The following is a 13,027-nucleotide window of genomic DNA, read 5'->3' on the forward strand; positions in this document are numbered from 1 at the left end:
AGCTAAAAACATACTTGCTTTAAGGGGTGCTTTGCTGTCCTTCATACCTAAAAAAATCAAACAAGAACCACTCCCCCCACACCCCTCACCCCCAAACTCCAGCATATTAATGTAGCATTTTACATCTCCCGTTAATGTCATCTGCTCCCCGGCAGAGCTCTCCTTCACATGTTGTTTCATCATAGAAGACGTTTCCAATGTGACCTTTTCACACGGCTGTATTGCAGTAAGAAGGGACTGCATGAACATGGTTGGAAGTAACGGTCAAATACGATCTTCATTTACAGTCATGTCAAAATATATTTTCATCCTAATCAGGACAAAACGTTGAAACTTGGGGGGGGGGGGGGGGAGGGGGAAGGACAAAATTTGAAGTGTTTCAACTTGCATCAAAAAATCCTGTGGAAACACTTCAGTTTCTTTATACTGATCTATTCTTTTATATTAAAATATGGTACTATATATCGCATTATATTTGAAATATAAAGTTTTGAATTTGCATAACGTTTGCATTGAAAAAATAACACTAACGTATTCTGAGGTACTGCAGTATAAAAGATTTTTGCCCTTTCAAACCGTTCCATCAAAAAAGAAACCCAAAATACCGACCAGAGTAAGAGTGGCCAGCACATTTTTAACTGTTTTCTTACATTAAACAAGTAGTTTTCCATTTTAGCTGCTTTTCTATGACCTGTGCTGCTCTTGTCGAGGCCAAATTCTCAGCTAACAGTAGCTGTCTTTATTCCCCTCAGCCACCCTCGGGTACAAAGTTCTTCCACACGTTTGCCCTGCTCAGAATGGTGCTCTATGTTACGCTGTGACCTCAGTCACTTCCCTTGGGAGACTCTTTTTTTCTTTTCACCTGAAAGTTATTCTATCAGGACTATTTTAAAGACACTTCCTGCTAAAGTTGTTGCTCATTTCAGTTCTTTTTAGGCGAATGGACGAGCTTCTATATTCAGCACCCAAAACATTGATAAAGTCCAGAAGAGATTCGCGTGAACACCCTGTGTACGAGAGCTTTCACCCTGCTGCTATGCTGCGAGCGGGACAGTGGCTAATCTCCCAGGGATCGCAGTGGGCTACAATCATCCCTTAAAACATGTATACTCATTTTCAGTGAAAATTTTATTTCAATCATCCATCTAATTGCATAATGATTATCAACTCTGGCATATTCAAACTTTCATCCCTTCTCCAGACTAGTGGGTAGGAGAGAAGGGAAAAGAAGGCCTTGAAGTGAATCTGAGGTCAGCGTTTAATACTCTCTAATGCTAGACCATCAATGTTGGAGGCCTATTTAATTCCTTCTAAACTGTCAGTTAACAAGTATAATCCCTGTAAATAAACAAACCCTTGTGTGAACAGGCTCTTTTGATGCTTAAGAATAAGGCTAAACAAGCAATGAGAAGCATCTGGAGTTTGATGTATTAATCAAAGCGTGTCTTGCCGTGCTTCTTCTGAGCTGGGAGCTAACAACAGCTTCAAGCACCTCCCAAACGGCCTTTATTCCTGAATGCTTTATTAAAATACAGTATTTTATTTAAACTTGGGTGGATTGAGCTTTATTGTGCATATCTGAAGTCTCTATCTACCTCTCTTCACAAAGGAATATATTCACAACTTTCCTCTGAGTTTTGGAGAGCTCCCCTTACTCTACCTGCTTTTACTCAGATTAAAAGTACTAGAATCAATCGACTGAGGTTTAACTATTACTTCACAGAATATCATCGAGAAGCTGAGCCTTCGCTCTCTAAAGACTGGGATTTGGGTACTCTGATCTCATGGACTTAGTTACATGCTTACTATGCTTTGCAAGTCTTAACGCTTGCTGCACATTATATTTTGGTTATGTGAACTTTCAGCAGCAGCAATTTATTCTTGACACGCACCAAAGCACGTTTCCTACAGAACAAACAGAAAATAAACTATCCGACCCCATTTGCACACAAACCTCCATAGCTATCCTTACCCAAACCACCCTCCCTTGCAAACACTCCGAGTCAAATTCACCACTTATTAACAAAAAAAAAAAACCAGTTCTAGAATTAACTTCAATAAACCTGACTCATTTTTGACCTTTTCTGGTTTTGGTCACTGTTATTATTAGGTTGTAATTTATGAGGAAATGCAGTGAGTCAATGCATCAATTGACTAACTCTAAAGAGGGTAGCATTAAACTTGCCTCTATGGTCAAGGTAAGTACAATATCAGAAGTCCTAGCATAAAATCACAGGCACCAAAGGCCTAAAATTTTCTGTAGAAACACATGCACAGTTCTTACGCAGGCTAAACAAGCCCACATACTACCCTTCAGGTGTAAGTTTGTCCTAACGATCGTAACACGTGCGGTGTTTTGGTGTTGTTCAAGTGCTAAATTTGAAGGAAAAAGATGACTCTTAGGCTCTAAGATGACACGGATGAAATGAAAACTCTATTAAACTTTTCAGATAAAAATTAATAGATTGCCATAAAACAGAAGGGAGCTGTGAAACTTGCCATGATGAGACTCTTCTGAGGAGAAGAATTTAAGGTCAGAAAAGAAACTGATGGCGTCAGCAATGACAATTATTCCAGGAAAATATTGCACAATCATGTAAAAATGGCACTTCTGGGCAATTTTTCATTAGATAAATAATGAAGCTGAGACTGGACCTTCAGAGCAAATCTTCCTCAAAAGGGTCTAAAATCAAAATCAAGCACATATTACTGCTTGGCTTGAGGGGTCCTTACGGGAACACACAGTTGTGTTTCTACAATGGTCAAACTGCTCTTGAAGGAACAGTCACCTTCCTAAACACAAGCAAAAATCTCGTCCTACCTGCCCATTTCTCATAATTTCAGGCAAAACTACATGGAAAGGTCACCACAGGTCCATGCTCACCTTAGCAAAGTGAAGACAATGCTGAATCCACGTGGGCTGGGAACGATGGCAGAACTGAGCGTACTCTGGTGTATAACAAAGTCTGTGGTGCACATGCAGAGTTCTGAACTCCACAAGACTGCGAGTCTGTCCGTGTTACCCCTTTATTTAGAATCTAGTCCAACACTCATTAGGTTCAAAGCCAAATTTAGACTTGGCCAGAGATAGTAGGTTCTCTTCTATTATTATTAAATTGGATCATGACCTGCACCAGCAGTAATACCTTACCTGAACTTTCACACAAACTGGCTGATAACGATATCGTGATACATACAGATTCTATGGCACTCAGAGGTACGCCTAGCTTTATAGGCATATAAAGAGCTAACAAATATCGTGCCAGTAAAACTGTACTCAAAAATCAGACTGCACAGTTCTTAGGCTTTGCACAATCGCTGAAACCTGTGTGAAAATTAAAGCACTGTGAATGGCTTCCCTTCAAAGACTCTTTTAACACATCCTCTCCCACTCTCCATAAAATTAAACGGCACCTGCCTTGGAGTTCATAGGTTGTGGTCCGGCTATAATGTAGCGGTGCGAATATATTTAAAGTAAAATGCCAAAATCACAACTGGTCCAGATTATCTTGCTTTACTTTTGATTTTGCTATAGCAGTCTGTTAGACCACTAAGTCAACATATACAGCATACTATGATGTGAGCCTTCTGCAATACATGGGAGAGAAAAACGTGAACTTCGACCTCCAATCCAGTCACTTGTCTTTTTAATGATTCTGAACCACAAAACATGCTAAGATAGCGTCTCATTCTGCTCATTCTGCCTGTGCCTGAGTCATAGATGCTCAGCAGACTCCTGATTTTTCCTTGGCCTTTCATTAAGCTGAAGTCTGGATGGGTGTGAGAGCTAAAGGAAGAGGATTACGGAGGGTTTATTCAGTGTTGTCAGAGAAAGAAAATCCCTGTCTCACTGCCAGATACATTAAACTACTGAACTCAAAATTGCATAAAATTATCACTGGCATTAAATCTATGCTAATTCTACCCAGAGCAAGGAAAGATTATTTAACCCAGAACCCTTTTCCAATGTCATTCGAAAGCCCTAATTACAAAAGTGCTCCTGTTCTCCCCTCACGTTCTATTATTATAGGTATTATTCATATTCATGAAGCAGAATGAGAATAATGAGAGGACACTTACTATATAGTCGAGGAGCGCTGTTTAGACATACCTGGTCACAGTTTTCTTTTCTTACAGAAACATTAAACTCATGTTACACAGGCCCTTGCTCAGCATTATTAATGGAAACAGCACAAAAGCATGTTCTAAAATGAACACTAACTGCTACGTATATTATTTCAACCAACTGAAGAGTAAAATCTTTTTATTTCTTTCCTTTGTACTCCTCCCTCCCAAGCTTTCAGGAAATAAGAACTTCCACCAGTGAAAAATATTAAAAATATTTTCCTCAGACTGTACACCAGTTGGCTGTGGAACGTATCACGGCATCGTCAGACTAAGACAAAGAACCTCACAGGAACACAAATACACACACACATACAGTATCTGAACTGTGCTAAGAATGTAACTGTATTAAGATACATCTAATCTAATAGCATGACCGGAACTTCCATGGCATTTTTCACGTATAGGTCTCAAACCCTTTTTACAGAAAGATAATCCACATCATTTACCTAATTTTATAAAAGAAACAACCAAGGCTCCGAAGGATGAAGTAATTTGCCCACAAGATGTCTAGGACAGTGACGGAAGGAAGGACAGACCGTGCTCCATGCCCTGATCCCTGCAGCTACCATGATCAGATGCAGCGCACAAGGGGACAACAAACAAAACCAGACTTTTTTGACAAAAGGAGATGAACTTGAGTGAGAGTTCAGAGTAATATTGAATTAATGGTGATTAGGACAGGCTTTTCCATCGGGGAGGTTTTCATACAATGACTGTTTCTACAGAGGCCCATTGTAGGCCTTTACATTTCCCGTTAATGCCCTTGGCACACGTTCCTGTTAAGACAGACTATCTGGCTAGACAGATCACTAGCCTGATCTAATATGGCAATTTCTATGTTCTTAGGGAAAAAATAAGAAGTAGTGCAATAACACACTCCAGGGAAAAATCTAGAAAAACCTAAAAATTAAAATAAAAACATAAAAATTGCAATAAATTCATTTTCCCCTCCTATGTTGCAGTATTATTTTATGGGCAACATTAAAACTACAACATGAGTTATCCTTTCAAGCTTTACTTGAAAGCAACTATGACTAGAGGCAGGCAACTGAAATACACCGATCCCGGTGGATGAACCGCGTTTATATCCATTCTAATTACATTCATAATGCACTCATTTGAACTACTGTAGGTATTATTTAGATGTATGCTATACATTCTGTCTAAAATAAATTGAAATAAAAATATAATGCATAGCTGAAAAATATACTCCATAGAAAGTACCGTATCTCACTGACAAGTGCTTAAAAAAAAGGCTAAAAGTAATAAAAATTACTGCTAGAAAAATCGAAGTGTTCCATTCCCAGATTTTATGGGGGCAATAAAAAAATGAAAAAGCAGCTCTAGTTAAGCTAGACTGATGAAGTGATATACTGCCAGAAAGGCATTCAAGGTTGTGTTGAAACAGATTTAAAATTGATATATATATCAAATACAGTAATTCTGGTGCATATTAAATAGAGTCTAGATAGAATGCTAGCGCAGAGTTTCACCAAATGGTTGTATATTAAATAAAAAAAAAATAAAGTCTGAGCCGGACAACACTTGCCATGCGGCAGAGTTTGGGTGAAGCGGTTAATAGCAGTTTTAACACATTAAATTTGGTGCATGTGAGCAATACTGAAAACTTTGTTTATTTTACTTGCAGGAGTTTGATGAACAACCTAGAACTGCCATTTACCTTAATTGCAAGAAGAAATGTTGCGAAATGATGCACAGAAGCCCACAGAAGAGTTTTGCCTTTTGTCAGACCAACTGACGGAAGGCATCGTGTGTTACAAACGATTTCCAGGGCTGCCTTCTACAGGCACAGCTCAGAGAAACCCAGCCTCTCCCAGGCACGAGCGAGCTCAGACACCTCGCAGCGACAAATGGGGATGAGCTTATCCCCTTTATCCCCATCTCGGACTTGTGGCAGGTGGAGCAGTAGGCCAGGGAAGGGGGTCAGCGCTGGGAGTGAGACCCAAGAGTGCTAGATTTCATTTTTAGCATAGAGCCAGTGGAAGCTCAGGGCTAATAAGTACTTTGTGTTCGTACAGAAAACAACACCGGGTCATCAACATCCTGGCCACATTCTGTACGGGTTCAGGTTATGACACCTTGTTTATTCTCTTATGCAAGAGGATTTAACTTAAGTTCACTGGGAAGAACAAGCTGGTCTTTTCAACACTACCCAATATTCATCTTCCTCCTACTGGAATTAGATAAACTAAAGAACAGATTTCAAAAAAAAAAAAAAAAATTCCCAGTGTGGCCGCCTGAAATAATCATGAAAAAGGTTTGAATTTCAGAGCGTTCCAACAGACACGTTTGCTTTGCAGTTTACTCATTCTGAAATTCATCCTCAGCAAAGGACCAGCAAAACAGCTACACACTACTCTGGTAATAACGGAACTAGATTTCAATAAAACAAGTAGTATTGGGAAACAAACAGGCTTTGTACTCTTCCTCCACAAAGGGAAGGATTTCAGTTTCATCGCATTTTCACAAGGATTTAGCTAGTTACTCTGGTCAGGATTACGAAGCGCTGCCATCACTTGCAGTAACAGAGGCCCCCAGAGTAAGCACAGCAGTACTAACAGCATCCCACTTCTTTGTGTAGGAGTCTTGCTCGTGGGTGTATTATGCATCACCAGCTTCATTCCTATGCATAGTACCTTGCCAGCATAGTGATTCTAATACATGAATAACTCGATAGAGAAGTCAAGAATACAACACCATCGCCTCAGTGACTGAAGAACGCTTTCTCCCAGCTAGTTACATCTGGTGATGCCCACGCCGGTGCGATTATCTGGATACGCCTTAGCACCATGAAGTGGAGGAACCATTACCAACAGCTTTCCACCTGGACCCCAACCCAGTAAGGTGTGGGAGCCTGAAAAACCACAGTATCAAAAGGCACTAGAGAGAAGAGCGTTCTATGCCTACAGAATTGCTCAGTCCATCCATATCGAGGAATGCAACTGACTTGTTGACAGCAGAAACTGAAGAACGCCGCCGAAGATAAAGCAGGCTAGTATCTGACAGTTTAAGCATGCGATACCAATTATCCCAAAGAAATTCTAACTACACTGTCAGCTTCTTACAGGGCACTAGTATACGCTGACAAAGACACAAAAGGAGCCTGCTTTTGAAACGTTCACACCTATAAATGCTCACCAGCCTAAGGCATTCTGCAAAAACAAGTTGCTTTCTCAGTTCAAAATGGAAAGCATCCAGGCCTTACCTACACTAGGAAATGCTGAATTATTAGCAACAAAATGTTATAAACTTGCCTGCTTGATTAATGACCTCAAAGAGACAACACCTTCTGCTCCTCCAGCAGGCTGTTTTCCACTTAAAATCTTATGAAAAAGGTGTCTGCGCATCCTGTGTGTGTACAGTTACAGCATGCTCCTGTCAGTTGGGTACCTCGCCAGTCTTACAGGTACAGAGCTGCTCTGACCCCTGCACCTAGCCTCCCTTGAGGTAGTTCAGACCCAGTACTTCTGGTCTGATTTCCTATAGGCAGGGAAAAGGCTTCTGCAGAACCCTTTTACATTTTGAAGGCTTAAATAAGCTACCCTCCATTCCCCGTGCCAAGCCAGCCAGGCCTCTTTTCCTCCAATAAAATGCTGGTTTACAACATACAAACATTTACCATGGACACATAAGAAGGAGCACGAGATTGAGCTGTCACAAGGAGAGGCAGGATACTAGGTGTTTTAAGAATATGGTAGGCATTTTTTGCGCTGTGATTTACAATAAAATTACATAGGAGTGCTATAAGGGTACCCTGTTGTTTTTTTTTCTTCTTCCTCCTCCTTCTTCTTCAGTGTTACTGAATCTCTTGTAATTCCATTGCCACATGACTTTATTATTAAAGCCCAAGCTCCAGAGCTCTTTCAATAGGAGGTAGAAAAGAGGACACTTTCAGTCCTCCTAACTGCAAAAAAAGGATTTGAATCACAAACTTCCATAGACCATAAAGCAGATAATTTCCATGATTTTTAATGTAGCCTTGCAAATATTTGAGCCATGCAGAGACATTACCAAACAGCAATTTAAAAATAAACAGAAGACAGTATGGGATTTAAAAAGAGATTGGACAAATTCCTAAAGGGCAGATTCACTCACAGCATCAACTGTGAGATAATAAAAACACAATTGTCTCGATGCCACCTTCACCTCCTGAAGTTTCTGAACTGCCATTTCAAAGAAGCTGGGGAGAAGTTTCAGAACAACGATCACTCACCAGTCTCGCTTTGCCCTCGTCTCTTATTATTTTTCCTTAACATCGAGTACTAGACACTGTCCGAAGTGGGACTGCTGACAAAGACAGACCTTTATTTATGATCTCATCTGATCAGGCATGTCCTTGACGTTCTAGATGCAAGGTACAGTACAGTGGTTAGATTTTTATTTTAGATCAGAAATTGCAGAGAAAAATCCATCCTTTGGGGAGGAATGAATTGGGATCATTGTTTTTTATTGCTCTAATTGCTAATATTGCTCTTCTCGCCCTGGAATATTTTTTTCTAAAGCCAAAAAAGTACAAAGAATACCTTGCTCAGCTAAGGTAAAGTACTTAAGTGGAAGGGACACATTATTAGGAAAAATTTTCTACAATTCAGTACCATACATATCTCTTCTCATTAAAAAGAAAATTATTAGTAGGATAGTTGGACGTATTTGCCAGGCAGTGATGAAGAAAATCAGATCCTGAAAATTTAGCCAGAGAAAAAGATCTTGTGCATATGTATTTTGATATTAACAAGATAGTTGGCTATAACTTTGCTGTATGCTGTAAACTAAACGTACAACTGCAATGTGCTGCACTCAGAAAAGAAGTAACTTCAAAAAAATTAGACAAAGCCTCAGAGACAGAAGGGAACTGACACGCCTCTGTCCATGGAGTTACTGACTACCTGCAACAAAACATCAGCATGGCAATTATCAGAAAAAGCACTGGCAAAAGCATCGTCAGTACCCAAACATCCCTGTATAGGTTTCTGGCCTAGATACTGCTTGTTAAATTTATGACTTCAAGATCACAGATGAGGGTGGTTTATCTCTAGGTATAAAAATAAATATCACAATAAGGAAGATCCAGAGAGAAAATAAAAAGGCTTGAAAATCACAGCAGGATAAAGCACTGTGTGGGTAAGAAATCAGTCTTTTAAAGTAAACCAAAGGGATTAAATCAAACTCTGAAAGACGACAAGTAAATGATAAATGACACAAGACTGTAACTAAACTAAATCTTTGGTGTCTAAATGAAATATAGAGGGCTGAGGAGATTATGCAAATTGAAATGAATCAGACTGAATCAAGACTTACAGCTGACCTGAAGCGTGAGGGAACACGCTGCATTCTGAAGCCAGAGCAATTATAGAACGTGGGATTGAGTAGCCGACCAGGGATAAAGGATGGAAATTGTATTTGGCCTCCAGAGCTCTCCAAGAACAACGGTGTAAGTAAAGGCGAAGGGGCGGGGGGGGCGTCCATCTCCACAGCTGCCATGGACAGTTGTGGGAGAAGGGGCATAAAAAAGAAGGACAAAGCTGTACAACACACGTATTATGGCTCACTGACTTAAATACAAGCATGCTTTTAATCCGTAGCAAGCTAGCAGAGATCTCAAAGCCATACAGGGCCAAAATCACCTAAGATTCTTCGACTATGGTACTTCGGAGGTGGCACTGCAGTTGCTTTGCCCTGAGATTCACTTGTGCCTTTAGTAGACAGTAAAACGCTTTTGAAAAAATGGTCCTAAGACAGGTTGCTCTGCATCGTTCGGTCGGATCACTGCATTTGGAATTCAGATTCCAAATTTCTCAGAAGAATTTCAGAAGAGTTCAGATCTTGACTTCTGGCTTATTTCCCCTCTTTCAACCACTTGGGTAAGTATGTACTTATAGCCACATAATAGAATAGAATTAGTAACACAGAAGTTAAGCAATGAGTTAAATGATCCAAAATGATGCTTTATTTATTTTATTCACTATTATTAGCAATTACAAATCATAATACAAGAGTCTTTTGACCTTTAGAATAACTGACGCAGTCTTTTGCAAGCTGAGCAAGCCAGCCTCCCCAAGAACACAGGGAAGGGAAGGACGAAGTCAAGTGCTGTAATTAGCTGCATAATTATTTTCCAAAATAAAATGTGCAATCTTCACCTCTTTGGCACTGAATGGCGTCACCGGGGCTGCTATCATTAAGCTGCCATCGCTGCACTATCATTACGGGGCTGATAAGGAAAGACAAACACTTTGAGATCCACTGGAGGATGCGTTTATTTCCCAACTTCCCTCAACTAATATATTTATGTACTTATTTTTGTGGATGATGGGGTTTTGAGGACAGGAAGGAAGGTCACTGACACTGGAACCAGCAGGCATAAGAAGCGTTTTTCTCAACAGGAATCGAGTCTGATGCTCTAATAATTGTTATACATTAAATCCTATCTTTTTTTTTTCAGCCAATGACAAAACTCTCATCGACTTGAACAGAGTCAAGATTTTACTCCAAGCTTGCAGCCACTTAGACACCACAAAAATAAAGTCAATACAAGAACTAGAGCAGGAAGGCAGGGGAAGAAGGGAATCCGGGTCTTAAACATGGCTTAAGGGGAACTCTACTGAATCTGCAGGAAACAGATGTATGTCAAGAGTGCCCGATTTACCCAATACATCTGAAAAAATAAGCTGGATAATACTGTTTGCATAATGAAACAAGAATAACTGAAGTTGTTTAATTATTGTTGTCCCAGAGTATGTTGTTACGCAGTGTCATCCACCTATTTGGTATTTCTGATCTTGGACAGCATCTGAACTCGGGCAACAACACATTACTTGCTACATAGTTGACAGGCATTGAATTACATTTGCATTTGTGGGTTATTTTAATAGCTTTCCTTCATTCCCCATGATTTCCCAGGATCCTGTTTACTGCTAATAAATAAGGTTTTCTTTTTGTCATTTTGTTTAAGTCTGGAAAAACAGCAGCAGGCAGAAAAGGCAGGATCTCACCAAGCTAGACTCTCTCATACAGAAAAACACTCTGAAGAATTCCTGCCTCCCCAGACAACAACAAAAAATAAACGAGGAAATACCCAACAATTGAACATTTTATGTCATTTCATACAGAGAATGCGAAATACTGCAGACACCGATTATCTGTGTTTACAACACACATGACAACATGTTTAGCATCCCACTGCGGTATAAACAGACTGGGACAAGTAGAGTCAAACAGTTCCAAGTCATCATGTGCATACAAAAATGAGAATATCCTTAATTACTTTTGAAAGACTGATTTAGCGTCATGACCTGTGGACAGTAAGGTGCAAGTGGGTGTTTTTGTAGAATCTCTCATAGCTCCAGGCTATGAGAGGTTTATTTGCTGAGGAATTGAGTCACTGAACTAAATACTATGCTGTTATTATCTGTTTACACCAAGACCAAGATTACTGTTTATATTACAGCAACAGAAGCTTTTTTCCCCTTTGTTATACAAAGCAAGCATGGACCGGAGAATAAGCACTCAAATGTAATTCAGGAACCCTGGGGCTTTCTTCAGATGTGTTTGGAATCGGGGGGCCAAACAAAAAAAGAAAAGGCCCTTGCTTTGTCATCCACAAAACCAATCATACAAAATTATACCTCTTGGCCAGCCCAAGGCTTACCATGCTTCAGTTTGAGGAAGTCCCAAATGAGATAAGTTACTGCAAATATTATTAAATCTTAAGTTTTATTCAAGTGTCCATAAATTGCCTGTTTCTAATTTTTTTTTTTTTTACACCATTTCTCTGAGAAAGCGCAACAGGTCATTAAGTAGAAGAAGAAAAGCAAATTTACATGTTTAGACAAGCCAGAGTGATGTAACTGGTGCCAGTGTGTCTCAAACAGCAGCCAACACCACGGCAAACCTGAATTCTGCGCTAGGCATTCAGCATTACTTCCACATTAACAATAGGTCCAGAATAGGATGTTCCTCCCCTACTCTCAATCTGGGGTGCCAGCGTGCAAGAGGCTGCAGTCTTTTTCCAGAACTATTGCTGCCATTGCCAAAATCCTAGACACTTCTCTGAGATTCCTGTCATCAGTGTTACCATGGCTCCCATTGCTGCTGCATTTTTACTCATTACAGCCCACATTCCCTTTATGTGTTCTGTAATTTTTGTGGTACTCAGTGAAATAAGCATTGTTTTGTAGTATTCTACATCTAGTAATTATTTACAGAGCTGCTCTTCTGATAGGATAATCAAGAATTACTTCCTACCTCAAAGCAGGGCTTTCTTTTAAAAATTCCTCTTCAAGGAGAATCACAGTGAGAAACCATTGCAGGCTGGTTGCTTCGACCGAGTCTCACAACTTCACCAAGACCGAGCAGCCTGACAAACAGCAGAGACCTTCAACAGGCAGTAAGACAACCATATATCATTTTCTCTTAAGCATCTGGAAGTAGAAGGAAAACACCGAACAAAGCTCACTATGTTGGTCAATGTGTCAAAGTGTCTTAGGAATTTAATATAAGCTTAGTTATTTATTATCTCTTAAGCATAGAATTTTTATTCTGAAAGGACCAGAAACACAACTACATTATTCAACAGCTGCACCAGAAAACATAAGGCAAAAGCAGAGAGAATGTATCTGATACAAGGTACAAGGAAACTGCAACACTGGACCAAAATTTCACTTGTTTTCATCTCAACCAATAAGCTGCACATCAAGGCATTCAGTCTTTGCGTAGACCTGGGATCCTCAGTGAAATCAAATTGAATCCTCCAGAGGCACAAGGAACAATGCCCATGGATCTGTCTGCAAGAACAGAGTTTAATTTAGATTTTCTAAACCCCAAATCATTAGACCAAGCAGTCAGGTTTGATTCTTCACCAACCCCCTGCAGAGCATGC

At 39.9% G+C, this 13,027-nt stretch overlaps 1 protein-coding gene across 6 annotated transcripts in view; it reads right to left on the minus strand.

Moving 5' to 3' along the window:
* LRRTM4 (leucine rich repeat transmembrane neuronal 4) overlaps positions 1-13,027 on the minus strand; it is a 500,507-nt gene that overhangs the window by 320,763 nt on the left and 166,717 nt on the right. For all 6 annotated transcript variants that reach the window (XM_064472620.1, XM_064472618.1, XM_064472621.1 and 3 more), the window contains one exon: positions 12,394-12,569. The gene's annotated coding sequence lies outside the window, so the exon portion shown is untranslated. The remainder of the gene's footprint in view (positions 1-12,393; positions 12,570-13,027) is intronic.

This window comes from Phalacrocorax carbo, chromosome 24 (assembly GCF_963921805.1).
Source record: "Phalacrocorax carbo chromosome 24, bPhaCar2.1, whole genome shotgun sequence".
In the NCBI taxonomy this organism is placed as follows: Eukaryota; Metazoa; Chordata; class Aves; order Suliformes; family Phalacrocoracidae; genus Phalacrocorax; species Phalacrocorax carbo.